Source organism: Callithrix jacchus, chromosome 4, assembly GCF_049354715.1.
Source record: "Callithrix jacchus isolate 240 chromosome 4, calJac240_pri, whole genome shotgun sequence".
Classification (NCBI taxonomy): Eukaryota; Metazoa; Chordata; class Mammalia; order Primates; family Cebidae; genus Callithrix; species Callithrix jacchus.
The window spans coordinates 38741260-38768526 of record NC_133505.1 but is presented as its reverse complement, the minus strand read 5'-3'; the positions used below and the strand labels follow the sequence as shown (position 1 = coordinate 38768526).

Here is a 27267-nt window from a genome sequence, read left to right as displayed (position 1 = left end):
AATGTGTGTGTGTGTGTGGTGGGGGGGTGGAGACATGTCCAGTCATATCTGGGAACAGCAAAGGTGGGAAAGATTACTTGCAGAATCAGGAACACAGAAGTAACTGGAGAGGCATATTTTTCTGAGGTTTGGGACTGGCAGGAAGAGTTGTTGACCAAGCGGTGACTAAGTAATTATAGGTGAGGAGGTACAAAGATAAGGAAGTTGCTTTGGAGAAGAAAGAATATCTCCTTTCCTCATCTCCATCCTTCTTTTCCTTCCAAAGAACAAAGAAGTAAAACTTTTAAAGAGGAACTGTTTGTTCCTAACGTATGGTATCCTGGGGAAGGACTATGTCTTAGGAAGTAAATGTGGAGTCGACACTCTAAATAAAGCCCCATCTACAGCCACAATTTCACTTTATTTTGATGAAATTTTGTGTCATTTTTGGTAAATTAGGGGCTCACAAATATCTCTTTAGGGATCTCTTCAGTGGTGGGGATGATGTGCTTCCCTCCTCCACAGTTCTATTTTACAGATAAGTGGATCTAGGTCTCAGTTTCAATTATTTAAAACACCAGAGACTTGGACACATGCATGGCACAAAATGGTGAAAGGATGCTCTCTGTCACTTTCCCTTCTCTCACTCACTGCACTGTGAACAAGAACCTGCTCTGCCTTGACATTTTGAATGGGGAGGAGGATCACACTCCTGCCTAACCAGAACTAAACCTGCTGCCCAAACAAAATGGTTCATTGTGAAGACTAAACTCTACACCAAGAGCTCTCCCTTCACCCACCAGAGTAAAGCCAAAGACATTTATTCTATTTTGTTCCTTAGAAAGTGGAATCTCAAGAATGATTCAGACTGTAATGGGCTAAACTGCATCCCCTCAAACTGACATGTTCATGTCCTAACTCCCAGTACCTGAGAAAGTGACTGCATTTGGGGAGGTCGTTAAGGAGGTCATTTAGGTAAGATGAGGTCATATGAGTGTGCTCTAATTCAATGTGACTGATGTCCTCATGAAAATAGAAGATTAGGACACAGACAGATACAGAGGGATGAGCATGTGAAGACATAGGGAGAAGACAGCCACAAGCCAAGGAAAGAAGACACAGAAGAAATGTGAACTGCCATCGCCATGATATTGGACTTCCAGCCTCCAGAACTGTGACACAACACATTTCTGTTTTGAGGATGCCCCCCTCACCAAGGCATGAAGGTGCCACTTGACACATACAGATATAAAAATTGCTAGGTCTGTGGAATAGTCACCAATCTTGAGTCCTGGATACTCAGAAATTCTTACCCAGTAACTACACCAAAGCCAGGTTACATGTCGGAGTCCCTCAAATATGCAGAAGTCTGGTGTCTTTGAAAAAGACCTTACAATTCTGTTTTAGATATATTCTTTCTACAGGCCTTTCCCAGAGGAACATTTAGTCATTTACCCCTGTCCACTGGGAAATAGAAAAACCCCCAAAATCTGGAAGCTCAACTTTAATGTCTTTAATTCTGTCCAAGGTTACCCTGGGATGAATACTTTGTTGGAACCTGTATAAAAATCTTTCCCTACACTAAAGTAATGAAGATATTCTACTATATTATTTCAAAGAATGTTTTCCAAGAGATGAGTAAGATTGCATTTTTCCATATAGTAACCAATTGTTCTTAAACTATTTACTAAATAGTTTTTCTCTATCCACTGAACTGATCTGTAATGTTACCTTTGCTTTACACGTGTTCAGGGCTTTCTATTCTATTCAAAAGATCTAGTTTAGTGCCCCTGTCTCAACATCCTGACTCTCTTAATTAAAATAACTCTAACATTAAGTCTTAATATCTGCTAAGGAAATTCTCTCTGCTTATTCTTATTTAGAGTGTCTTAGCTAATTTTTGTCTTTCATATTTCAATATAAGATTTAAAATCAGCTTACTGTCATAAAAATGCTTGATAAATGTTTGATTGAGACGTATTTGAGTTCTTAGAGCATTGTAGGAAATTAATGTCATTATAATACTGAATCATCCAAGCCAGGATCTTGGCAAATCTCTTCAGTTAATCCATTGTCTTCTTTAATTATGTTCTTCTTCAATTACTCTGTAGGGTTTTTTAAGTAACCCAACTGATATCTTTTACAGAATTTGTTAGGTTTAGTTCTAGGAGTTTATATGTATGTGCAGAACAGCTCTATAATTTTTTCTACCTACCATGCAAATCTATCTTACTGACTTCAAGAATGTTCTAATTATTTGTATTTTCTGCTTTCATATTACCATCTGCCAATTATAAGAGTTTTGTGCCTTCTTTTTAAACCTTTTTAAGTGTATTTCTTTTCTTCCATAACAACACTGGGAAGATCCTCAAATACAATGTTTAATAAGAGCAGTGAAAACTACTGGACGACCCATGCAAAAGTTGAGCTGTAAGTCCTGAGAAGTGACTGCGTTGCTCTTGCATTTCAGTCCTTTGAGACCCATCCTAAACCCAGGAATTTACAGCATTTAGATGTAGCCTTTATCTCCCCAGCCCTCGAGGGTCTCAGACAGTTCCCAGACCAGCAAACATCACATAGGACAAAAGCAGCCCCACAGCTCCATTTGTGCTTCTAGATTTCTGCCTGCTCCTGGTTCCTGGCTTGGCAAATCTTCACTGCTTGGTTAGCCCATCTGTACCTTCAATCAGATTTTTCAAATATGTACTCTTTCCCCACTTGTCCAGTAGTACTCAGTGGGAGGGATGATCCAAATTACCTAATTAGTAATTGCTGAAAACTAAAGTACAGTGTACAAATTTTATCTCAATGTTACCAAGAGAGAAAATGCATAGGTATCAGCAGTGACCCCTTACTTAAACATGTGTAACTTAGAGGTAATAAAAACAAAAATGTTAGATAATATCTATTCCAGATTAAAATATATATCAATACACTCAAACTTCTAGGATAAATACCTACATATGTAATAGATGACTATGACTCTGGTAGGCAAACGTGGGAGCAGAGTATGAAGACACTTCTCATCATCTTCACTGAATGAGGCAGATGGTGTGAAATGAGAACCAGAGATTTGAAATGTGTTGCAAGACTCTGTGAAAGGCATTAGAGTAAGTTCTACACAAACAAATCAAAGCAGTCTCCTCACAAATGACATTGGACTTATCTGTGAGATGCATGTCCTCATCAAAATGGAGCTAATCCTGGGTAGGTGATTTTTTTAATAAAATGGACTCTGACTCATTAGTTACTGGTCTACCACCAGTTTTTCCCTTTACTAAAAGGAAGGCCCCACCATGAGCCAGCATTTCCCAGGTGGAGGTCTCTTGCTGACATCAACTTCCAACAGGGTAAATTTTCATGGGAACACAAAGAGAAGAGGAAGAGCTCAAGAAAAAGGGCCTAAAGGAATGACAATAGTGACAATATTTTATACTTTTATTGTGCTATGTGTCAATCAGTGGTCTTAGCACTTTAAAAATACTAATTTATTTTATTCTGACTACACATCAGACTGTGCCTTTTTTTTTCTCTTATATAGATTATGAAAAATAGGAGCAAAGGTCACATGCAAGTAGCAGTGGAGCTGGGTTTGTACCCCGAGAATCCTGCCCCAGTGCCATGCTCACACCACTGCACTTTTCCAGAATGTGAGCGTGGTGGAGAGTCCAGCTCAGGAAGAGAGACAGGAGTGAGAGAAGGAGACTGTGAAGAGTGAATCACTCTGATGGACCCACGATTCCAGGAGAGAAAGACAAGGATTATGTCACTCAGGGAAAATATTCAGAGTTTAAATGTAAGCATCTTCAGCTCGAGGACAGGTAGCTGGGTGAGTAAGACAAACTAAACCAAAGCCACAGCTCTGAAGAGTTTCCTCTCCTGAGAATTCCATGGGAGTTTCCCTGACCTCATGGCCACCTCTCATTCTTATCTTCTAAGAAAAAGAGGAACCAGGTGCAGAAGCAGAACTTGAAAGCAGACATGGAACGTGACTGCTGAAGCACAGCACCACACAGAGACAATTAAGTTCCCGGATGTCTGTGGGCCTCCCTGACAGTGGTCAGGCCTACCACAAGAGCTTGGGAGAGCAGAGCTTTCTCCTCACTCCCCCAAGGAAGGAGACATCTTGGCCATCTTGGATGTATCTTTCCCTAGCTGGCTAAACAGCGGGAGCTTTCACAGCGCTGACACTGTCACACAGCTGAGGCGTCCTCCAGCAGCCCTTATGCGGGTGTGACAGAGGACTTAGAGCATCTTGCCTTAGGGTCACCTCTTTTCCAGTGCCGCTTCAGTCCCATACTTCTTGACCTGAGACTTATTAGTAAGAGTAAAGATTATGAGATTATATAGATGTGCATGTTTATGATTACACGTGAATAGTTATGTGATTATTTTATAATTATATATATATATATAGGAATAACTATATAACTATTTCTCTAATTTGTTTCTAATTCTATGTTTTTATGAGAACACGCTGAGGCTTCAGACCCTTGCCTGGGCTCTTGTGAAGTTTCTTCCCCACACACAGGACTTTCTGCTTCATCAAAAGTTGTAAATAAGGAAGGCAGAAGACAGAGTCATCTAATAATACAGAAGTGGGGCTGTCACATGACCTCATGACAGAAATCACATCATTTTTGCCACATCCTATTGGTCAGAAGCAAGTTGTAGGTCCATTGGTCCTCAGCTGGATGAGATGCCAAGAGACAGAAGCACTGGGCATCATCTTAGGGTCTATACGCAGAGGCTGGGCCATCACCGAATAAGATCATTACAAACCCATGTCCCGGGCTGGGCTGGATGATCTGCAGAGCTGAACTGTGTTTATGAAAGCAAAGCCCTGGATACAAGAACCAGAGGTGCCCACAGGAAAGGCTGGTCTTGCATTCTGTGTGAAGCTAGGCTGGCGTTCTCTCCAAATATTTTCTCTATTACTCTCCACACCTCCCGCATCTCTAAAGAAGCACCACCACTAAACCCATCTGTTTTCTGCAATCGAGTGTCATACTGTCAGGCAAATCCGCTCTCACTATTTCTTCAAGCTTGTTTTCATGCAGATGCCCACAAACTTACTTCTAGTAATTATTTGTTTTCTTTCACTCAGTTTATTTTTTTAGTGGTTTATTTCTCTTGTATGGATTAACTAGTCAATTTAATTAGGGAATTGGTGTTTTCTAAAGAAATCTTTCTACCATTTTTTGGATGATATAAGCTAAAATCCTCTTGACAAGCCTCAGCTCACTTCCCACATGGGCAGTAGACAAAATTAGTGGAAATCCTGGAAAGTCGGGGATTGGCATCGTTCTGAAGCAGGAGCAGACATGTTGGTCACAAAGATATAAAACATATATCTTTGATTTCCTTCTGTCATTGATGACACCATACCTGGCATTCAATACCTGTTTGTAGAGGTGAACTCATCTAAACTCCTCCCTGATCACTCAATAATATGTGAACCCAACAACCTCTCATGTCATGGGCTGAATTCCCTTGTTTTATGTCATTTTTCCAGGTGGGGTGCTGTTCACATGGGGCCCTTTCTCCTTTTCCACCTCATTTTCCAGGTGTGAAACACTGGATGTTGATCACTCAGGGTCCTTTCTTTTTCTTTTTCTTTTTTTTTAAGATGGAGTTTCACTCTTGTTACCCAGGCTGGAGTGCAATGGCGCGATCTCAGCTTTCCGCAACCTCCACCTCCTGGATTCAAGCAATTCTCCTGCCTCAGCCTCCTGAGTAGCTGGGACTACAGGCATGTGTCACAATGCTCAGGTAATATTTGCATTTTTAGTAGAGATGGGATTTCACCATGTTGACCAGGATGGTCTTGATCTCTTGACCTCATGATCCACCTGCCTTGGCCTCCCAAAGTCCTGGGATTATAGGCATGAGCCACCGTGCCTGGCCAGTGCCCTTTCTTACAGAAAGAGATGGCCAAGGGCAGACCTGTGGTCCACAGATCAAATCCAAACTGCGGTGCAGTAAAATAAAAGCAGAGCTCAAGCCATAACAGGAGGCCTATAATAAAGACCTCCTGAGAGTGCCCTATGACTGCAGAACACTGCTGTGTGGTTGCAGAGAAGGAAAAACTGCTTTGGTCCCACATCTCTTCCCAACATAGAGTTTGCATGAGGGTCTCATAAAGAGGGCTTATGCAAAAGACTCTGGGAAGAAATACAACCTCTGCTCATGAGACTCAGGAGGGTCTTTGCAGATGGATGCTTGTGAAGCCTGAAGGTCTTGCAGGGTAGAGATCACCGGAACACCACAGGCTCTGCCTATGTTCTCAAAATAAGGAGCAATTCTAATTGCTCTGTGTCCACAACACTCCGGAGATAAAAGCCCCTTGATGCATGTGTGTTTGGGCAGACCTTAAGGCACCTTATTGACTGCACCTCTTTTGCCAAAGCACCTGGATAGATAATGGGTGGTAAAGTCTCAGGGTCCTTAGTTAGCATTTCTTAGGAGAACCACATTTGTTATTGAATGCTGCAGAGAAGTGCTCTTCCTCAGGCTATCTTCCTTCTCAGTCCCCCTCCCCAAAGCCTGCAAGATTAACAAGATCATGCACCCAATAAAGGCACAGGAAGCTCAGAGCTCAATGTCAATGTGGATCACCTGTGCGGATCACCCCATTGGAGAGTGTGTTGGACCCCTGGACTCATGCTGTAAAATTCTACTCTTCTGTCTTTGTCTTTATTTCTTTTCTCACTCAGAGTGATTCTTCTGGAATGCAGACCTGATCAAGGTTCTTCCTGACTTCAGTGCTGCCAAAGCTGCACCTTGTCCTTGGGATAAAAGCCAAGGTTCTCCCGAAGCCCATGAGCTTCAGCCATTGAACCTGCTCACTGCTCCAACCTTGCTTTCTGCCCCTGTGCTCCTTTCTCTCTAATCTCCACCCTGAACTGCTGACAGTTCCCAGACTCCCTGTGTGCTCTTTCTTCTGAGCCTGTGTTTGTGATACTGATTCCCTAGAAGATTTCTCCTGCCATTCACCCGGGTTAACTGTGTTCGTCATCCAGGTCTCTGTTTAGACATTGCATCCTCCTGGAAGCAGTTTTCCCACACTAATTACAGTAGCCTGCTTTTAGCAGTTCTTTCAATCCTGTTGTGGAATCTTTGGTGTTTCACTCACTGAGGCCTAGGAGAGCCTGATGCATAGTCACTGCCTAATACATGTTTGCTAAATAAATGTGGGGTCGACCATGAGAAACCACCTTACTCCTGCAAGAATGGGCATAATTAAAAAGTCAAAAAATAGTAGACGTTGGCATAGGTACGGTGAAAAGAGAGCACTCTTACACTGCTAGTGGTGAGAATATAAATTAGTACAGGCACTTTGGCAAAAAGTACGGATGTTCTGGAAAATCTTACCCAACAAGAAACCCAAGTGGCACTCAGGTGATCAGAGGGACACACTTTATTACACCAGCAGGCCCAGAAGTGTTCACACCCAAAAGTCTGGACCCCAGCTAAGAAAAGCACACAGTTTTTACAGGTAAAGGGGCAGCGGAAGTAACTTGGGACTTTAGACAATGCAGCAGGTTTTAGACGAAGTGGCAGTTTCCCTTAAGGCTTTCCAGTTAGTAAGCAATAAGCTGAGGTACAGAAGCAGAAAGAGGCAGTTACTAACAAAAATAGGGGCAGTTTTAAAATAGGGACGGCTGCTGACTACGTGCTGACAAAATCCTGGGCAAAATTTCCGCTTCATCCCCCACTTTGATGCTCTCTTATGGTTATTAGGGAGCATCCCCTTTTACACCCTGGTGTCTGTACTTAGCGGCTTATACTCACAGAGGGTTAGTAACTGAGCACTTGGTTTTCTAATTACCATGACTTCAGTAAACTGCCAGAGTATGTTAATTAGGCAAGGGCCAAAGGCAAGGGCCAAGATTATTAATAGCAAAACAGGAAGTGACATTTTACACCATAAATGGACAAAGAATATCCCTCAAGGGAAGACAATAATGTCAGCACAACAGTAGAACAACAAATGCTGTCCAAGTATTAAGATTTCAGACCACATCTTGCTGGAGCATGATTTTCATGGGATGCCGAGGGTCTGGGCGCACAGACCACCTGTCCAGCGATGTGTCCGGGTGGGCCCTCTCTGCTCTGGAATAGTGTACCCACAGAACGACTCCTGTAACTTGCAGAACAGTTTGGATGACAAGGATTACAGCATGGGGCCCTGTCCAGACAGATTGGAGGGGTTCCTTTTTCCAATCTTTCACCTAGACCTGGTCCCCAAGTTGGAACGAATGTACTGGATTTGCTAGGAAGAGAGGTGCTCTTTCGATTACAAAGTGACTATCTGGGGACAGCACCCTTCCCAATGCCTGCAGCTGGGATGTCATGCTTGTTTCCCCTAGCTGTCTCAGGTCTCCTGTTACTTTGTTAATGAGGGGAGGGTGCTCCCGAATAGGATTTCAAAGGGTGAGTAGCCCGTGGGTCCTGCTGTACACCATGACTGCAACAGGGCTAGGGGAAGTATATCTACCCAGGAAGCCTGGGTTTCCTGACAGAGCTTTGCTAGTGTAACCTTCAGGGTTGGATTCATGTGCTCCACTTGCCCTGAACTTTGTGGCCTGTAGGCTGCATGAAGTTTCCACTTAATCTTGAGCACACTGGTGAGGGCTTGGATAATTTCTGCCACAAATGCTGGCCCATTGTCATTGTGTATGGTGGATGCTGTCCCATTGTCATTGTGTATGGTGAATGCTGGCCCACTGTCACTGTGTTTGGTGGAATCCCATATCAGGGAACAATTTCACAAAATAGGACTTCCACTACTTCTCGGGCTCTTTCCATCTTAGTTGGCAGTGCCTCAGCCCAGCCTGAGTACGTACATACAAGGACCTGTAGGCATTTGTACCCTTTACTGGGCTTAATTTCAGTGAAGTCCACCTCTATGTCCTCAAAGGGGTAGACACCCACCTGTTCCACCCCTGGGGCAGGTTTCAGTCACTGTGGGGGGTTGCTTTTAGCACAGGTAAGGCACTGATTGCTTTCTGCAGCACAGAGTTTAGGGAGGGTTGCAATATGGTAATAGCTGTGGAGTAAGGTCTCCAGAGAAGTTTTACCTAGGTAGTGAGACCATGGCCCTGAGTAACGATGGTGTGAGCCAAGTTCCTGGGCACTATCGGTCTGTGGTCAGGGAGTAGCCACCATCCCCCAGCACTCTGCTTTCCCCCTCCTGCTGTGCCCACTGGTTTTCTTCCTTAGAGCACTCTGGCTTTCCCATATCCTCTTGGAGCCAAGGGGTGACTGAATAAGTGGGCAGGGGCCTGTACAGGTTCTTTCTGCAGTGCGGCTGCCTTAGCTTCTCTGTCAGCCAGACGGTTTCCTATAGAGATAAGATCAGTTCCTCTTTGGTGGCCCTTGCAATGCACGACAGCTACCTCTTTGGGCTTCCAAACTCCTTCTAGCAGTCTGAGAATTTCTTCCTTATTTTTGATTTCTTTTCCTCCTGCTGTTAGCAGCCCTCTCTCCTTGTATATCACCCCATGTATGTGGACAGTTGCAAAGGCGAACTTGGAGTCAGTGTGAATATTGGCCACTTTACCTTCTGCATGGCACAGGGCCTGAATGAGGGCATGTACTTCTGCCCATTGTGCTGACCAGCTGCTGGGCAAAGGGGCTGCCTCGACCACTTCAGTGGCAGTGGTGACTGCATACCCTGCATACCTCTTCCCGTTTTGGACATAGCTGCTTTCATCAGTGAACAGGTTTAAGTCTGCCTTTCGGAGGGGACAGTCCTTCAGGTCTGGCAGACTAGTAAAGATTTCATCTATCACCTCCTCAGTCTTGGTCTGGGGTCCCCTCCTCTGTGGGTAGAAATGTGGCTGGGTTGAGGCCACTGTCTCAATGGTGACCCATGGGTTTTCATAGAGAAGCCCTTGGTAGTGGGTTAAACAAACATTTGAGAGCCACTGGTGCCCCTGACTGCTCATAAGGGTGGACACTGAGTGAGGCACTTTGATATGGACAGTCTGGGCCAAGGTTAGCTTGTCAGCTTCCTTCATCAGAATAACTGTGGCAGCTAAGGCTCGGAGACAAGGGGGTCATTCCGATGCTACTGCATCCAACTGTTTAGACAGATATGTTACTGGTCTCTGCCAAGGCCCAATGGTCTGGGTGAGGACCCCAAGTGCTATCTTCTTTCTATCCTGAATGAATAGATTGAATTCTCAGGTGACATCTGGAAGTCCTAGTGTTGGGGCACTTTGGAGCAGTGCCTTGATTTCCCAGAAAGCCATGTCTTGGCTACCACCCCCCTCAAGGGGTCCATAGTCGGGAATCCATATTCGGCAGAAGCCTGCCACCCCAAGAAACTCCCTGAGCTTCCACTTGGTATTGGGAGTGGGCGTGGAGCAAATCACCCTTTTTCTCTCTGGTCCCAAGGACCGGTGTCCTTTGGTGCTGATGAACCCCAGGTATCTCACCTGTCGTCTGCATATTTGGGCCTTAGCCATCCCTAGGGGCTTCATCTCTGCCCAGACTGCAGGGAAGGAGTCCAGGAATTCTGGTGGGATTTCCTCTGACCTCTCGGCAGTGTGCAGTTTTCATTCTTCCTCACGTGGAAGTGTGATTGCCCAGACCAGGCTCCCCTTTGGCTCACTCACAGTCAGACTGGCTGGCTCCCCTGGTTTAAAAGCAATTTGCGCCCTTAACAAGTCTTTTCCCAAAAGGGGAACAGGACATTCTGGTAGGTAGAGGAACTCATGGCATACCTGGTGCCCTCCTAATTGGCATATCTGATCTTGGCAGAACGGCCAGGGCTCTACTTGGTTGTCTGTTGCTCCCACAACAGTTGCCTTTCAGTTGCTAAATGGGGCAACCAGAGTGGTGATCATGAGTACTCTGCTCCAGTGTCTACTATAAAAGTCATTGGGTGGCCCCAGACCTTCATCCTGACATGGGCTCTCGGGGGCCAAGTTTCACAGAGGTTGGCCCGTCCTAGTCTGAGTTCATCCTTGACAAGGCAATCAGGTGGGCCTGGCTAGGTTCTGGCTGGTATTCTGCCCTCCCTTGGTGGGGGGTGCCCCACCCAGGACCATCTGTTTGGGGCACTCGTTCTTCCAATGTCCCACCTTTTTGCAGTATGCACAGTGATCTAGCCACAAGGGAGGGTGCTCATATCTCCCCTCTTTGTGCGGGGGGTGTGTAAGGCAAGGCTGGTGGGCTGGGGGCTGATGGTGCCAGAAGGACATAAGGCAGTGAAAGCTCCTCCTTGGGGTCACCGTCATGAATTGGTTGCCTGGGTCCCTTAGTTGCTTGGGCCACGAGGACCTTGAACTGTCACTTTTTTCCAGTGCAGAATTGAACCCAAGGGGAAGGGTCTGAGCTATCTCCAACCAGGAGTCAATATATGGGATCTGGTCCGGGTGGCTGGGGTTGCTGGTCACAGCCTTCCAAACAGCCTGTAGAGAGGTCCAGGGTGCCCTCTGGTCACCAGCCAATGCTAAGAACCAGCCACTCTGATATGCAGAGGATCTTTAGCTTTCCTGGGGTCATTCTGACCCCATAATTTTCAGAAAAGCCCTTCCTGAAGTTTTTGACCATACAGTTTAGGACCGTGGGCTTAGACTGACTTTTCCCCATGATGTTTGTCCCTTTCTGACCATTGGCACAAGATAGACAAAGGAGGGGGTGTCCCATGAAGGACCACTTGGTTTCCCACCTGGTCACATCCCTTGCAGGAACTTAGGTGCCTCTTAGCATCAGCAGGTCAGTATAATCCCCCAACTCGGATCGAGCTCAGCTCGCACTTAGCTCAATACTGCCATAAGCCTTATGAGGTCGCCACAGACACACAGGCTCAGGCCCTCTTGGACTCCATAGTTTGCACATAGAGCCACAGAATGGAGGTTCAAGGGTGGGCCCTTGAGCTCCCCATGCACTCACACACTCACTCAGAGATTATCACATTTCTACCCTGACTCAGGAAATCTTACTGCTGTCTCCAAATGGAGATCCAATCTCTCCTTCCACCTGTAGATGGGCCTGCCTAGGGTCAGATCCCAGGACCTTACCTTATTCAGAGTTCCCTTCAGTTCAGTCCATCTCCCCCGTGAGTTCGGCGAGTGGCAATGCCGGAGCAACTGCCGTTCTCCCCCCAGGAAAGAAGGCCCTGTAGAAGCTTATGGGGGGCCCTGCCTTGTTTTCCAGTGGGGAACAGGCAAGCTATCTGTTCTTTCTGACCCCAAACCAGTGGCTCAAGGGGCCAGCGCAGTTGGGTTTCCTGGTCAGGGAACAAAATGTTCTGGAAAATTTTACCTGATAAGAAACCAAAGCAGAACTCAGGGATCAGAGGAACACACTTTATTATGTCAGGGGGCCCAGAAGGGTTCACACCCAAAAGTCTGGACCCCAGCTAAGAAAAGTACACAGTTTTTACAGGTAAAGGGGCAGGGGAAGTAACTCAGGACTTTAGACAAAGCAGCAGGTTTTAGACAACACAGCAGTTTTCCTTAAGGCTTTCCAGTTAGTAAGCAATAAGCTGAGGTACAGAAGCAGAAAGGGGCAGTTACTAACAAAAATAGGGGCAGTTTTTAAATGGGGACGGTTGCCCACTACGTGCTGACAAAATCCTGGGCAAAATTTCCACTTCATGGAGATTCCTTAAATATCTAAAACTGGATCTACCATTTGATCCAGCAACCCTATTACTGGGTATCTACCCAAAGGGGAGTAAATCATTATATGGAAAAGACGCATGCACATGCATATTTAGGGCAGCACAATTCACAATTGCAAGGATACGGAGCCAACCTGAGTGACCATCAACCAGTGGGTGTATAAAGAAAATGTGGTGTAAATACACCATGGAACATTACTCGACCATAAAAAAGAATAAAATAATGTGTTATACAGCAACTTAGGTGGAGCTGGAGATTATTTTATTTTATTTTATTTTTGAAACGGAGTTTCGCTCTTGTTACCCAGGCTGGAGTGCAATGGCGCGATCTCGGCTCACTGCAACCTCCGCCTCCTGCGTTCAGGCAATTCTCCTGCCTCAGCCTCCTGAGTAGCTGGGATTACAGGCACGCGCCACCGTGCCTAGCTAATTTTTTTTTGTATTTTTAGTAGAGACGGGGTTTCACCATGTTGACCAGGATGATCTCGATCTCTTCACCTCGTGATCCACCCGTCTCATCCTCCCAAAGTGCTGGGATTACAGGTGTGAGCCACCGCGCCCGGCCTGAGATTATTATTATAAGTGAAGTAACTCAGGGATGGAAAAACCAAATACTGAATGTTCTCACTTATAAATGAGAGCTAAGCTATGAGGATGGAAAGACATACAAAGTGATATAATGGGCTGTGGGGACTTGTGGGGAGGTTGGGAAGAGGGTGAGGGATAAAAGACTATTTTGGGTACAGAGTACACTGCTCGGGTGATGGTGCACTAACATTTCAGAATTCACTACTAAAGAACTCTAAATGTAACCAAAAACTACCTGCCCCCAAAAACTATGGAAATTTTTAAAAATTAATAATTATGGGGCTGATTTGCAATTCAAAATTTAGTTTGAATGGCTAATACAAGATTTAACCTCTTACAGTTCTGGAGGTGTGAAGTCAAAAATGGGTCACTAGGGGCTAAAGTTAATGTGTCATCAGAGCTGCATTTCTTCTGAGGCCCTAAGGGAAAATTGTTTCCTCACCATTTCCAGCTTCTTGGGGCTGCCTGCATTCCTTGGCTCTTGGTCCTTTCCTCCATATTCCAAGCCAGCAGTCACATCATTTCAACCTCTGATTCTGTTGTCACATCTCTAACTCTGATGCTGTCTTTACTCCTTTCACTTACAAGGTCTGTTGTGATTACATTGAAGCTGCCTTCAATCCAGGATAATCTTCCCATCTCAGGAGCTGCAGCTTAATCACATCTGAAAAGTTCCTTCTGCCCTATTAGAAGACGTTTCTATAAATTTCAGGACACAGATACGTTTAGGAGACCATTATTCTGCCTGTTACATGACTTTGTCAATATTTGCTACCCCTGGTTTCCAAACATTAGTGTATGCTCTTATTTCTATATTACACACTTTATTCCTGAAATACCAGATGAGTCTATTTGTCTGATACAGGGAAACGGCTCACTACCCCCAAGAAGAGCTCAAGAAATTTCTATTTTCTCAAAGCCTACAAATTGTACTGATTCTTCAATGTGCATTGGCTGTAAATTAGTCAATAATCTTGCTGGGATGTTGGAGGGAGAAGAAAGGAAATGACTAGACAGCCCTTCTGATTCTGTCCCACGTCCCTGATGGCTGGTCATCTTGGGCGATAAGACAGTTTCTTTCCTAGGCCAGGTGCGGTGGCTCACACCTGTAATCCCAGCACTTTGGGAGGCCGAGGCGGGTGGATCACGAGGTCAAGAGATCAAGACCATCCTGGTCAACATGGTGAAACCCCCTCTCTACTAAAAATACAAAAAATTAGCTGGGCATGGTGGCGCATGCCTGTAATCCCAGCTACTTGGGAGGCTGAGGCAGGAGAATTGCCTGAACCCAGGAGGCGGAGGTTGCGGTGAGCCGAGATCGCGCCATTGCACTCCAGCCTGGGTAACAAGAGTGAAACTCCATCTCAATTAAAAAAAAAAAATAAGTTTCCCTCCCATGTAGACGTGGTCATTTCTGACTCCCCAAGAGGTTTTCACAGTATTAATGTCCACTTCATGCATCAGTCATCTTCTTGTCATCTATCTCCACGTTTACATTTTTCTTCTCTTCTCCCACTATAGTCCTGTCTTGATTCTTCAGCCATTGCCTTCCTTTTACATGCATGTGCTTCAGCCAATTCTCTAGGAAGACATTTGAGATAGCTCTTTATCATTTGTTACTATGTTTATTTGACCGAAGAGTTTTCAAGATTCTTAACTTTCTATTTTTAAAATTTTAGTGTAAAAGTAATTCATGCTCACCATAGGAAATGAAACAACCAAAATATGCATAAATATACTTTCAAATCTATCCTATCACTAAATCCAAATTCACTTTACTAAGATAATTACTATTATCTCAGCCTACTCTCTGTGTGTCTACTTTCTTCGCTTGCATGCAAACCTTATTGGTAGCTTTTTTGAGCAAAAGACTACAAATTTTACATGTAATTTAATAATTTTAAGGACCACGTGAGATATTACTTAAATGGCATAAAATCCACATATTGAAAATATACAATTCAGTGGTTTTCAGAATATTCACAGTTGTGCCTCCATTACCACAGTCAATTACAGATCACATTCCTCTCCTTCCAGCTCAGCAGAAAAATCCACATTCAAATCCCTAACCCTAAGAAGTTATCAACCTATGTTTTAGCTCTTCAGATTTACCTTTTCTGAACATTTTACGTAATAAAGTTATACAATATGCGGTCTTTTGTGTCTGTCTTATTTCACTTATCATAAAATTTTCAAAGTTTGTGTGGGTTGTAGCTTGTATCAGTGCTTCATATCTTTTTTATTGCTTAATTATATTTCTGTATGAATGTATCACAATTTGTTTATTTATTAGTTGGTGACATTTTGGTCCTCATTTTGGATTATTACTGATAATCCTGCTATAAACATTTTGTATAGGTTTTTATGTGAATTTATGTTTTCATTTCTCTTGGGCATACTCTATACATGGGAGGGCATTGCTGGATCATATAATAACTTAATGTTCAACATTTCGAAAAACAGCTGGCCTGCTCTCTAAAGGGGATATGTCACTTAAATTCTCACCAGCAAAGTGTGAGTGTTCTAGTATCTCCACATTCTCATAAATACTAATTATTATCTTTTCAATTATAGCCATGCTAGTGGGTGGGGAATAGTAACTCAGTTTCAGGTTGATGTATATTTCCCTGATGGTTGATGATATTGAATGTTTCTATGTGCTTATAGGCCTTTTGTGTATTATTTGTCTTTTGATTATTATTTTATTATTACTAACATTATATTGAGTTACAATCATTCTTTCTATATTCTAGATACAAGTCATTTCCTTACCAGATGTAAGATTTGCAAAAATTCTGTCCCTTTCAATGAGTTGCTTTTCACTTTCTTGGTGGTGTCCTTAGACACAAACACTTTCAATTTTTATGATGTTCAGATTTTTTAATTTCCTTTTATTGCTTGTGTCTTTGGTATCATTTAAGATCAGATATTTTTACTTAATCCAAAGTCATAAGGATTTATGCCTACATTTTCTTTTAAGACCTTTCTAGTGTTAAGTCTCATATTTAGGTTTCTGATACACTTTCAGGTAATTTTTATATATGGTGTGAAGTAGGGATCCAGCTTTATTCTTTTGCATATGAATAGCCTGTTGTCTCAGCATCATTTGATGGACAGATAATTTCTTCCCCCACTGAATTATATTAGCACCATTTACAAAAACCAATTAAGCGTGAAAGTGAAGAGTATTGCTGGACCCTCAATTTCAGTCCTATTTTGTTCTTTTTAATGCTGCTGTAAGTTGTATTTTTTAATAATATTTTTGTTAATGAATTGATACTCTACAGAAATACTTAATTTTTGTGTTTTTATTTTGCATCCTATCAATGTGCTAAACTCATTTAGTATTAGTAGTTTAGTAGTTGCTAAACTTGTTTTTAGTGAATTCTTTTGTATTTCTATATATAGATTTAATCATCTGCAATTGACATAGTTTTACCTCTTCCTTTTTAACCTAGATTTTATTTTATCTTATTTCTCATTTAACCTTTTAAAAATTACATTATTGTATTTGCAGTGCCCTACCATTTGATGTGTTTATTTCTATTATAACATGAACATTTTTGAATTTCACAGAAAAAAGTTTCATGCATCATTTTATTGATATTCCATAGTATCTTATATGCACCTGCTCTGCTGGGGTAAATATTTAGGTGGTTTTCTTTATTTGTCACCCACTCTACAGACATCTTTATACACATATTCTCACAGCCATCCCAGACTTTTCTAATTTCTCACAGCATCAGTGGTTAAAGTAATTACCTGTCTGACTAGGTGGACACAATGACTGACAATTCCATTGCTGCTGTGTGTAATTTAAGATCAACAACTACATTTGGAACTCAGATCGTCTAGGCCCAGCTACACTTAGTCTTTCTTAGTCTCAGAGATTCCCTCTCTGCCTGTTAATTTCTCTATCCCTAAAACTACCCTTGTACTCCAGCCCAAAAATGTTTCCTAGCCCAGTAGTCTTGGATCTACCACTTGCTAACTAGAAGGTGTCATCTCAGAAGGTAAGTAAGGAATTTATCTCCATTCACTTTCTATTTGCTTATCATATCTCCATGTAGCTCAGGTAGATTGAGCTGAAAACATTCTTGTGTTTAGTAATGTGGCCAAAAGTGTAAAACATTCTAAGGGACTTGTAAACTATAAAGATAAAATGCCAGCTTCTGCATGCAGCATACATGTTAAATTCTATTGAAGAGGGAGACCCAGGCATCTCAGATCAACTTCCCTTTTTCATTCCTAAGACTGTAAACTGAAATCCTTTTCATATGTAATCCCTGAGACTGTAAACCAAGTTCCTTTTCATACGTAATTCCTAAGGCTGTAAACCAAAACCCTTTTCATATATAATTCCTGAGACTGTAAACCAAGACCCTTTTCATATGTTAAGCTGTAAACCTAAGATTCTTCCATGTGTAACCTCTAAAGTATAAGCCTATATAAAGATGGAACCTTCTTTTGTTAGGGGAGCTTGGCTCTTAGGCAACTATGCCACGTTGCTCCCGGCTGAATAAACCGTCCTTCCTCCTGTATTCGGTGTCCCAGAGATCCTTTTCCCATGGCCGCTCTGGCTGCATTTTTGGTGCGTTGGCTGGGAAGTGAGTCTTGGATAGCAGACGGTGGGAAAAAGTCTCTTAGGTAGTTTGCCTAGCCCTGTGGAGCATCCCTGCAGGGGGACTCCTGCTCGCTGGGGTGATGCATCCTGAGAGTGTTCCTGGGCAGGTATTTGCCTAGTGGAAAAGCCTCACCAGAGCAGAGCAGGGAGGCCCTGCAGTGTGGATCCACCCAGTGACTGAACACCGAGGAGGAACAAGTATTTGGGGAAGTCTGGACCACTGAATTTGGTAAGATTGAACCCGGGAAAGTAGCCTCCCCCATTTTGGGTGGAAGCACGACCTGATGACCCACGGGTGCCAGATCGGCAGTTTTGAAGGTAGCTCTCTCTGTAACCTTGGAAGCTTTTGCTTATGGTTTTGAATGGGAAGGAGAGCAATTGGATGTGTGTCTGTGTGTGTAGATGTGTCCAACCGGACTCATCAGTCATAAAAGGTGTTGGGCCCATTAGGAAGGGCCTTAAGCACCCAGCAATTTGTAAGAATTAGAGACAGCCACATTAGGCTGAATAAAGCAGCATCTGGGCATTGTAAAAGGATTGAAGAATGTAAATCAGAGAGTGCTCTGCGCTGCGTCTTGCTAGGCAGGAACTGCTATAAGTGAACTAACACTCTCCTAACTGTGGGAATTATTTCTTTGAAGTGTTAGTATGGATCGCTCCCATAGCAAGCTCAGCCCTTTAGAAACCATGCTGAAAAATTAAAAGAAGGGATTTAGTGGGAATTATAAAGTAACTATGACACCAGAGAAATTAAGGGCTTTATGTAGGAAAGATTGGCCAGCATTTAGGGTAAGCTGGCTCCCAGAGGGGACCCCAGACAGGTCCCTTGTCTCCAAAGTAAGGCATGAGGTTATATACGGTGAACTAGAACACCTCAATCAATTTCCATACCTAGACTCATGGCTGCAGTTAGTGTTAAATTATCTGAAGTGGCTAAGAGAGAAGGCAGCAACTGTTTTAGTAGTCAGGGGACAGACTGCTAGAAACCACCATCCTCTTTGCCACTGAGAAATGCAGATTCTCAAGTCCAGGCAAATTCAGTGGCAGAAACGGGCAGGATTTGCATGCATGAATACTTCACTTATTGGAAGTAGCTAACCGGGTATTTGTAACCAAGAGGCAGTAAGCCAGAAGGAAAATCATAGCGAAAGGGAACATCAGGCTCAATGGAAGGCCAACTTGATAGCTGCTCTATGAGAAGAATGCCCCCAAGAGCATGGAAAAAGGGGGGTTCCTGGAAAGCCCCACAGTCTGCCCGCCCGCGCCTGCAATGCGATCAGGGTGCATTTTGTCAAGAAATAGGATATTGGAAGAAAAAATAATGTCCACAGTTAATGGGAGAACAGGGCTATCCTAAGCATGAGGATCCAGATAAAAGTGAAGGGGCTCTGTTCAATCTAATGGAAGGGCCACTGTGTGATATAGCTGGCCTAGAATTAGAACCAGTACAATGCCATTTTAAAATGGGAAAACTGTTTCCATTCTCCTCACAATGACTGCCAGCCATGGCTTCTGTAAACTACTAAGATTACCTTGCAAAATGCAAAGAGAGGACAAGCTGCATACTTTCTCTTATCTGTAACTGCCAGAATTGCTGGCCTTTGTTTACCAAAGTAAGCACCCCCAGATAATTCCATCCTGGTGCCAAGTAACCTAAAATTATGTGGACCCCACACCTGTCCAAATAATGTATAAACTAATGTTTATCTTGACCTCTGTAAACCACTTAGGTGGCAATCGGAATGACAAAAGTACCCTGGCCCTTGGAATATCTGGAGCCCCCTCACCCTCGTCTCAGCCTAGGAGGTGATTGACCGCTTTCATTCCCATCTCCGCTCCTCACCCCCACTCCCATGGTGGTTTTGTGGGTATAAAAAGTTCTTGTCACTCTTCTTTCTCTGCCATGGGTTGGAGAGACGTGAGTCCTCCGTGGTCGCCAGCAATAAAACCCTGCAATTTGGCATACTTTTGTTCTGGTGTTGACTTTCTGTGCTAAGTTCAATGCAACAACTGGACTAAAAGAGAGGGGTCTGGACTCATATGCCCCCAAAGAGCCCACGGTCCAGATGACAGCCTTGTAACCAATGTTTTTAGAGCTATTAAGGTGTTAAGAGAACAGACTTTCTTGTACTTAATGGACTGCCCCTGCCCCCCTTCTCTGGCAAAACCTGTTGTGCAAATCAAGGGCCACTATCCCATTCAACAAAAGAGATTCCCTGCAGCTAAAAATGCCTCAGGCAGGGGTCATCCAGGCTCTCATTGTCCCTTGGGAAGGAGGGTGGAAACTTCCTGGCCAGAAGCAGAGGACTGATATTATCACCTATGCAGGGTTTGCATGGCTTTACACCCAACTCATACACACAGTTGGGATTTTTGCCAGCAGAGGATAGTTGGTTCACTTAATTGGACTTAAAGAATACCTCCTTAGCATTGGACTGGCCTCAGAGGGTCAAAAACTATTTGCATTTCAATGGGAGAAACCCAGAAACAGGTGTAACCACTCAATACACCTGGACCCAGCTTCCCAGGGGATCAGAAACTCTCTGATTATCCTTGGAGAGGCATCAGCACATGACAACTCCCCAGAAGCTTCTTGCTTGCATGCTGCCCCTGTATGCTAATAACCTTCTATTGGGACACCCCACGGCAGTTGGGTGTGCAAACAAATGCCTTACTCCAGCACCTGGAGGACTGTGGGTATAAAGTGTCTAAAAGGAAAGCCCAGATTTGCCAAAAAAGCAAATGCAATATCTGAGGCTCATCATCCAGAAGGGGGATCACAGCCTAGAAGCAAAGAGGAAGCAAGTCACTTGAGAGCACTCCTGGGAGTGGTGGGTTTTGTAAATTGTGGATTTCCAAACTTCACAGTACTAGCCAAACTCCACTATGATGTGACAAAGTTGGGAGACAAGGAACGCTTTGAATGGAGATCCTAGCAGCGTCAGGCCTATCAGGAACTGAAAACGAAACTAATGTCAGCTCCAGCTTTGGGGCTGCCTGATTTAACAAAGTCCTTCATATTACATGTGGCAGAAAGAGAAAAAGTGGGAGTTGGGGTCCTAGTCCAAACAGTAGGACCTTGGCCCAGGCCTGTAGCTTACCTCTCCAAGCAGCTGGATGGAGTTTCCAAAACATGGTCCCCATGCTTAAGGGCCCTGGCAGCAACTACTCTGCTAGCACAAGAAGCAGTTAAGCTAACTCTGGGGCAGAAATTAAATATCAAGGCACCTCATGGGGTAGTGACTCTAATGAATATCAGAGGGCACCACTGGTTATCAAATGTTAGGCTGACCAAATGAAAGGGCCTGCTATGTGAAAATCCCTGCACCACCATTGAAGTCTGCAACACCTTAAACCCCGCCACTTTGCTCCCAATGTCAGAGGGTCTGGTTGAACACAACTGTGTTGAAGTCTTGGACATAGTCTATTCCAGCAGGCCTGATCTTTGGGATCAGCCATGGACAGTAGTAGACTGGGAGTTGTATGTGGATGGGAACAGCTTTGTCAATCCAAGAGTGGAAAGACGTGCAGGCTACGCCATGGTAACTCTGGACACTGTAAATGAGGCCAGATCCCTGCCTCAGGGCACCTCAGCTTAGAAGGCTGAACTCATTGCTTTAACTCAAGCCTTAGAGCTGAGTAAAGATAAGGTTGTAAACATTTATGCTGACTCTCAATATGCCTTCCTGACTCTCCAAGTACATGGAGCACTGTACAAAGAGAGAGAGGCCCGTTAACTTCAGGGGGAAAGGAAATAAAGTAGCAGCATGAAATTTTGCAGCTGCTAGAAGCAGTCTGGAAGCCCCAGAGGGTGGTGGTCGTGCATTGCTGAGGACATCAGTGGGAACATCTGTGGCCCTGGGAAATTCCTGAGTGGATTCAGCAGCTCATAAGGCAGCATCTGCCCCCTACTGAATAACAGTTATAGCCCCGCTGATTCCCCAGACCCTTGATCTAATACCTACTTACTCTAAGGAGGAAAGAGACTTTCTCCAGACAGAAGGGGGCAACTGATTAAAGAAGGATGGATCCAACTGCCAGATGGAAGAATAGCAGCACCACAGCCACTAGGGCAGCAGGTGTACAAGCCATACATGAGACCACTCATTTAGGTCAAGAGTCACTTGAAAAGATGTTGGGCCAGTACTTTCACATCTCACACTTAGCAGCCTTGACCAAAACTGGCACAGCGATGCATTACATGTTGGCAACACAACACGAGGCAGGGCCCAACTATTCCCCCTGGAATTCAAGCTTATGGAACAGCTCCATTTGAAGATCTCCAGGTAGACTTTATTGAAATGTCCAAGTATAGGGGACATAAGTATTTGTTGGTCCTGGTGTGCATATACTCTAGGTGGGACTGAAAGAGCCCATGAAGTAACCTGTGTACTGCCTTGAGATCTAATCCCTAGTTTTGGACTGCCATTGCACATCGGAGCAGACAACAGACCAGCATTTGTGGCAGATTTAGTCCAGAAAACAGCAACAGCCTTGGGTATCACCTGGAAACTGGACACTGCCTACTGACCTCAGAGTTCTGGAAAAGTGGAAAAAAATGAACCGGACCATCAAAAACAGCTTAGGGAAAGTGTGTCAGGAAACAAGATTAAAGTGGGTGCAGGCACTTCCCTTGGGGTTATTCAAAATTAGATGCACCCCCTCTAGGAAGACAGGATATTCTTCTTATGAAGTCTTATATTATAGGCCCTCTTCCATACTCCGGGCACTCCCAGGAACTCCTCAGGAGTGGGGGGAGATTGAGTTAGGATGCCAGTTATGAGCTATTGGGAAAATCGTCCAGGATATTTCAATCTGGGTAAATGAAAGATGTCCTGTGAGCTTATTCTCTCCAGTTCACCCTTTCTCACTAGGTAATCATGTGTGGATAAAGGACAGGAGTACAGCCCCTCTAAAGCCACAATGGAAAGGACCTCGTACCTGATCCTGACCAACCCCACAGCTGTGAAGATAGAGGGAATCCCAGCCTGAATCCACCACAGCCGTGTAAAAACCAGAAACAGCTGAGACTTAGACCAAGGCAAGGACTGCAGAATCACCTTAAAAAGAACAAGCCTTGCTCCAGTCACATCCTGGAAGCTGGCTGGTCCACACATGGCCAAAGAATGAGGAAATTCATCATGGAACTTGTTACTCTTAATATTTGGACTTGTACAGTAGGAACATTAACTCATTTTGAAGAATGGCCTCAGTATGTACACCAGGTAGGACGTAAAAGTTACTGCCATTCTTTTGTCCTGCAGTTCTTATAAATGTACGGGACACAGAAGAAAACCTGTTTATCTAATGGTACTCAATATAAGGTGTGTAATCTGTGAGATGGACAGGTAGTTGTGTCACAGGCATCATTAAGTCCTCTTTCTTCCTATTAAGAAAGAGAGAGACAGGAAAGCTGTTAGGGTATCCAGTCCCACTAGGGAGAAGAGAGACCTAAAAATAGGGGATTGGACAGATGATGAGTCCAGAGAGAATTATTGACTATGATGGGCTGACCACATGGGCTGAGGATGGCTCATGGGGATACCAAACCCCTATTTACATGCTCAACTGGATCATCTGATTGCAGGCTGTTTTGGAAATGAAAAGGGCAAAGCTCTGTCCCTCTTGGCCTGACAAGAAACTCAAATGAGAAACGCAATTTATCAGAACCAATTGGCCCTAGATTATTTGCTAGCAGCCAAAGGAGGAGTCAATCTAACCAACTGCTGTCTGCACATAGATGACCAGGGGCAAGCAGTGGAGGATACTGTGCCAGACATGACCAAACTGGCACACGTGCCTGAACAGGTGTGGCACGGGTTTAACCCTGAGTCCTTATTTGGAGGTTGCTTCTCATCCTTGGGAGGATTCAAAACCCTCATCATAAGTGCTATAATAATAATAGGTGTTTGTTTACCATTCCCTTGTCTACTCCCCCTGTTGCTTCAGATGATTAAGGGATTCATCACTGTAGTTAGCCAAAAAATGACATCACAAGTATGTTATATGAAACATTATCAGTTGGTTTCTTCAGAAAATCTGGAAAGTGAGAATGAAAGTGAGACCTCTCACTGATATTATAAAGTGGTGAGAGTCTCAAAGCAGGGAGTGAAGAGGGAGACCCAGGCATCTCAGATCAACTTCCCCTTTTCATTCCTAAAACTGTAAATTGAAACCCTTTTCATATGTAATTCCTGAGACTGTAAACCGAGACCCTTTTCATATGTTAAGCTATAAACCTAAGATTCTTCCACATGTAACATCTAAAGTATAAGCCTATATAAAGTTGGAACCTTACTTTGTTGGGGGAGTTTGGCTGTTAAGCAACTATGCCACCTTGCTCCCAGCCGAATAAACCTTCCTTCCTCCTGTATTTGGTGTCTGAGAGATCTGTTTTCCACGGCAGCTCCTGCTATGCTATGTCACTCTTCTCATTTTCAGAACTGGTTCTGAAAAGTTGAAGATTGAGCTTTTTATGAACTGATTGGTGTCTGTTCTGCTTAGAAGATCACGCCAGTTAGAATGGTGATCATTAAAAAATCTGGAGAAAACAGATGCTGGAGAGGATGTGGAGAAAAAGGAACACTTTTACACTGTTGGTGGGAGTGTAAATTAGTTCAACCATTGTGGAAGACAGTGTGGCGATTCCTCAAGGCCTTAGAAATAGAAATTCCATTTGACCCAGCAATCCCATTGCTGGGTATATATCCAAAGGACTATAAATCATTCTACTATAAGGACACATGCACACGAATGTTCATTGCAGCACTGTTTACAATAGCAAAGACTTGGAATCAACCCAAATGCCCATCGATGATAGACTGGATTGGGAAAATGTGGCACATATACACCATGGAATATTATGCAGCAATCAGAAATGATGAGTTTGTGTCCTTTGTAGGGACATGGATGAATCTGGAGAACATCATTCTCAGCAAACTGACACAAGAACAGAAAATGAAATACCGCATATTCTCACTCATAGGCGGGTGATGAAAAATGAGAACACATGGACACAGGGAGGGGAGTACTAAACACTGGGGTCTATTGGGGGGAAAAGGGGAGGGCCAGTGGGGGGGTGAGTTGGGGAGCGATAGCCTGGGGAGAAATGCCAAATGTGGGTGAAGGGGAGAAAGGAAGCAACACACTGCCATGTGTGTACCTATGCAACTGTCTTGCATGTTCTGCACATGTATCCCAAAACCTAAAATGCAATAAAAAATAAAAAAAATTAAAAAAAGGTTATTCCCATTTGACTGAGAGGATGGTTGGAAGCAAGTGCTCCTCCCTTTCAGAGGCTTTTAAAAATACTTATTTTTAAAATAATGGCTGTGAAACCACAGCCATAACCACTGGCAAAAAAGCAAACAAACATTCCTTTAACTGCTCTGCACTTGGTACATTCTCTTCTTCCTGCTAGGAAGTATCTCCTCTCCCTCACTTCACAGACTGGAGTTTTCTAAATTCCTAGTCTCAACAAAACAAACTGTATTTTGAAATTGTTGTTTTCCTAGAATACCATGATTCCAGAAGATGCCTTCAACCAAGACTAATAATATGACATGTAGGAAACCTTCAGATAAGATAAACCTTCAGATAAGAACTTCTGTAAAATTGTAGCTGGGCTATGATTAGAAAATTGTCACAATATCAACAAATCTTACAAAAGAGCCACTGATTCAACAGGTCCTCAGAGATCCTGTATGGAAGCCTATGAAATTTAAACATCCTGAATGTATTCTGTGGAAAGTAATAAGAACAACCATAGTAATAATTGCTGCATTTCAAAGGCTCTTGCTGAATTTCAGGCACTGGCTTTAGATGGCCAGGGGAGACCTATGGTAATTCAGTCTAAATAATTATAAGCTTGCTTGGCTCAGAGTACACTGAAGTTTATATACCAAACTAAACTATATATTGGTGTAGTAAATTAGAAATCAAACAGCAACAGGAAGCCTAAAGTAGAGACCATCTGAGAGTGCAGTAACTCCGGGGAACACCTCGGGATGGTTGCAGAGCAGGGAACCCTGCTCTGGTCCCATGAATGCCTTCTCAACATGGAGACTGCATGAGTGCCTCGTGAAGAGGGCTTATGCAAAGGTTCCTGAGAAAGGAAGTGACCTCTGCTCACAAGATCCAAGAGGGTCTTCGCAGATGGGAGCTGGCAAGGAGGAGAAAAGCCTTGCAGGGCAGAGATCAAGGAACACCTCAGGCTCTGCCTAGGTTCTCAGAATATGGAATGATTTTTAATTGCTCTAGGTCCTCAGTGCTGGAGATAAAAGCCCCTTGATGCACTGGGTGTGGTCAGACCCCTTGGCTCCTCATCTTCTATACTTCTGATGGAGCCATACCCTGATAACAATTGGGGATAAACTCAGAGTACTTGTTTAGTATGTCTTAGAAGGATCTCCAGTGCTCTCCACCCAGCTATCTTACCTACTCCTTTACCCTCCCCTTCCATGCCTATAAGATCAATGAGATTAAGCACATAATAAAAATGTTTGGAGCCCAAAGCTCAGGGCCAAGGCATTTCCCATCCTTGCATTGGTTCCCTGGATCCATGCTGTAAATTCTACTCTTGTGTCTCTGTCTTTATTTCCTTTTCTCAATCCCTTGTCACTGCAGGGACTAAGGGCACTCATATACAGGGTTGGGGCTGGTACCCACACATCTTACACTATACCTACTGCTTTAGCCTACTGTATGATTGTAGCAAGACTGATCTCAAGCTACCTCCCCTGCCCCAACAAGTTCTCTTATGACAGTGATAATAAAATACAGGGCTAATAAAGTATTGGGTAAAGAGAGGCGATGGAAAGAATGCAGTATTTGAGACTACGCTTATAATGCTTACAATCACAACCCATAGCTATTAGAGTTTATCTTAAAATTTCCTCCCTGGTATCCCATTGCATCCAGTTGAGAGAGGCTCTACTCTCTACATCCCAGAACATGTAGATCTGTCCGTGGTTCTGAAAGACTCACTGGTGGGTCCCACCAATGACATGAAAGGCATTCATACTGTGGAAAACTGCCCACTAGTGAAAATGTACAACTGAATTTGTACATTTATTACTTAGCGGGTTGGAGAAAGTGATGTGCTGAACAATTGAACAATAACTTGGAAAGATGCCATAGAAAGACGGCAGAATATTTTTATATACATGATACTGAAATGCACAAAATCAGAATAGGACACATTATAAGTGAGAACTTTATCTTGAAATTTTAATCAGAATATGAAGAAAAGAAATCCAGCATTAGACTTGGAAAAAGAGAAAATAATTTATATTTCAATTAACTATGTTTATAAATTCTCAGCATATACACTATTCTTTTAAACCTCAATATATATTTAACCAACCATTTATCTTTATTTTTTGTTTATTTTTTTTTCTTTCATCTCATACCTGCTACCCGGTATATCCTTTTGTGC

At 43.6% G+C, this 27267-nt stretch overlaps 1 protein-coding gene and 1 long non-coding RNA gene across 2 annotated transcripts in view; one reads left to right on the top strand and one right to left on the bottom strand.

Annotated features, from left to right (window-relative positions):
* Positions 1–27267, bottom strand: part of LOC108590331 (putative uncharacterized protein C6orf52) — a 231302-nt gene that overhangs the window by 24125 nt on the left and 179910 nt on the right. The window lies entirely within an intron of this gene.
* LOC144582321 (uncharacterized) lies at positions 17166–24204 on the top strand. Its single transcript, XR_013534785.1, has 2 exons — positions 17166–18060; positions 22706–24204. It is a non-coding gene; the product is annotated as an uncharacterized LOC144582321 (long non-coding RNA).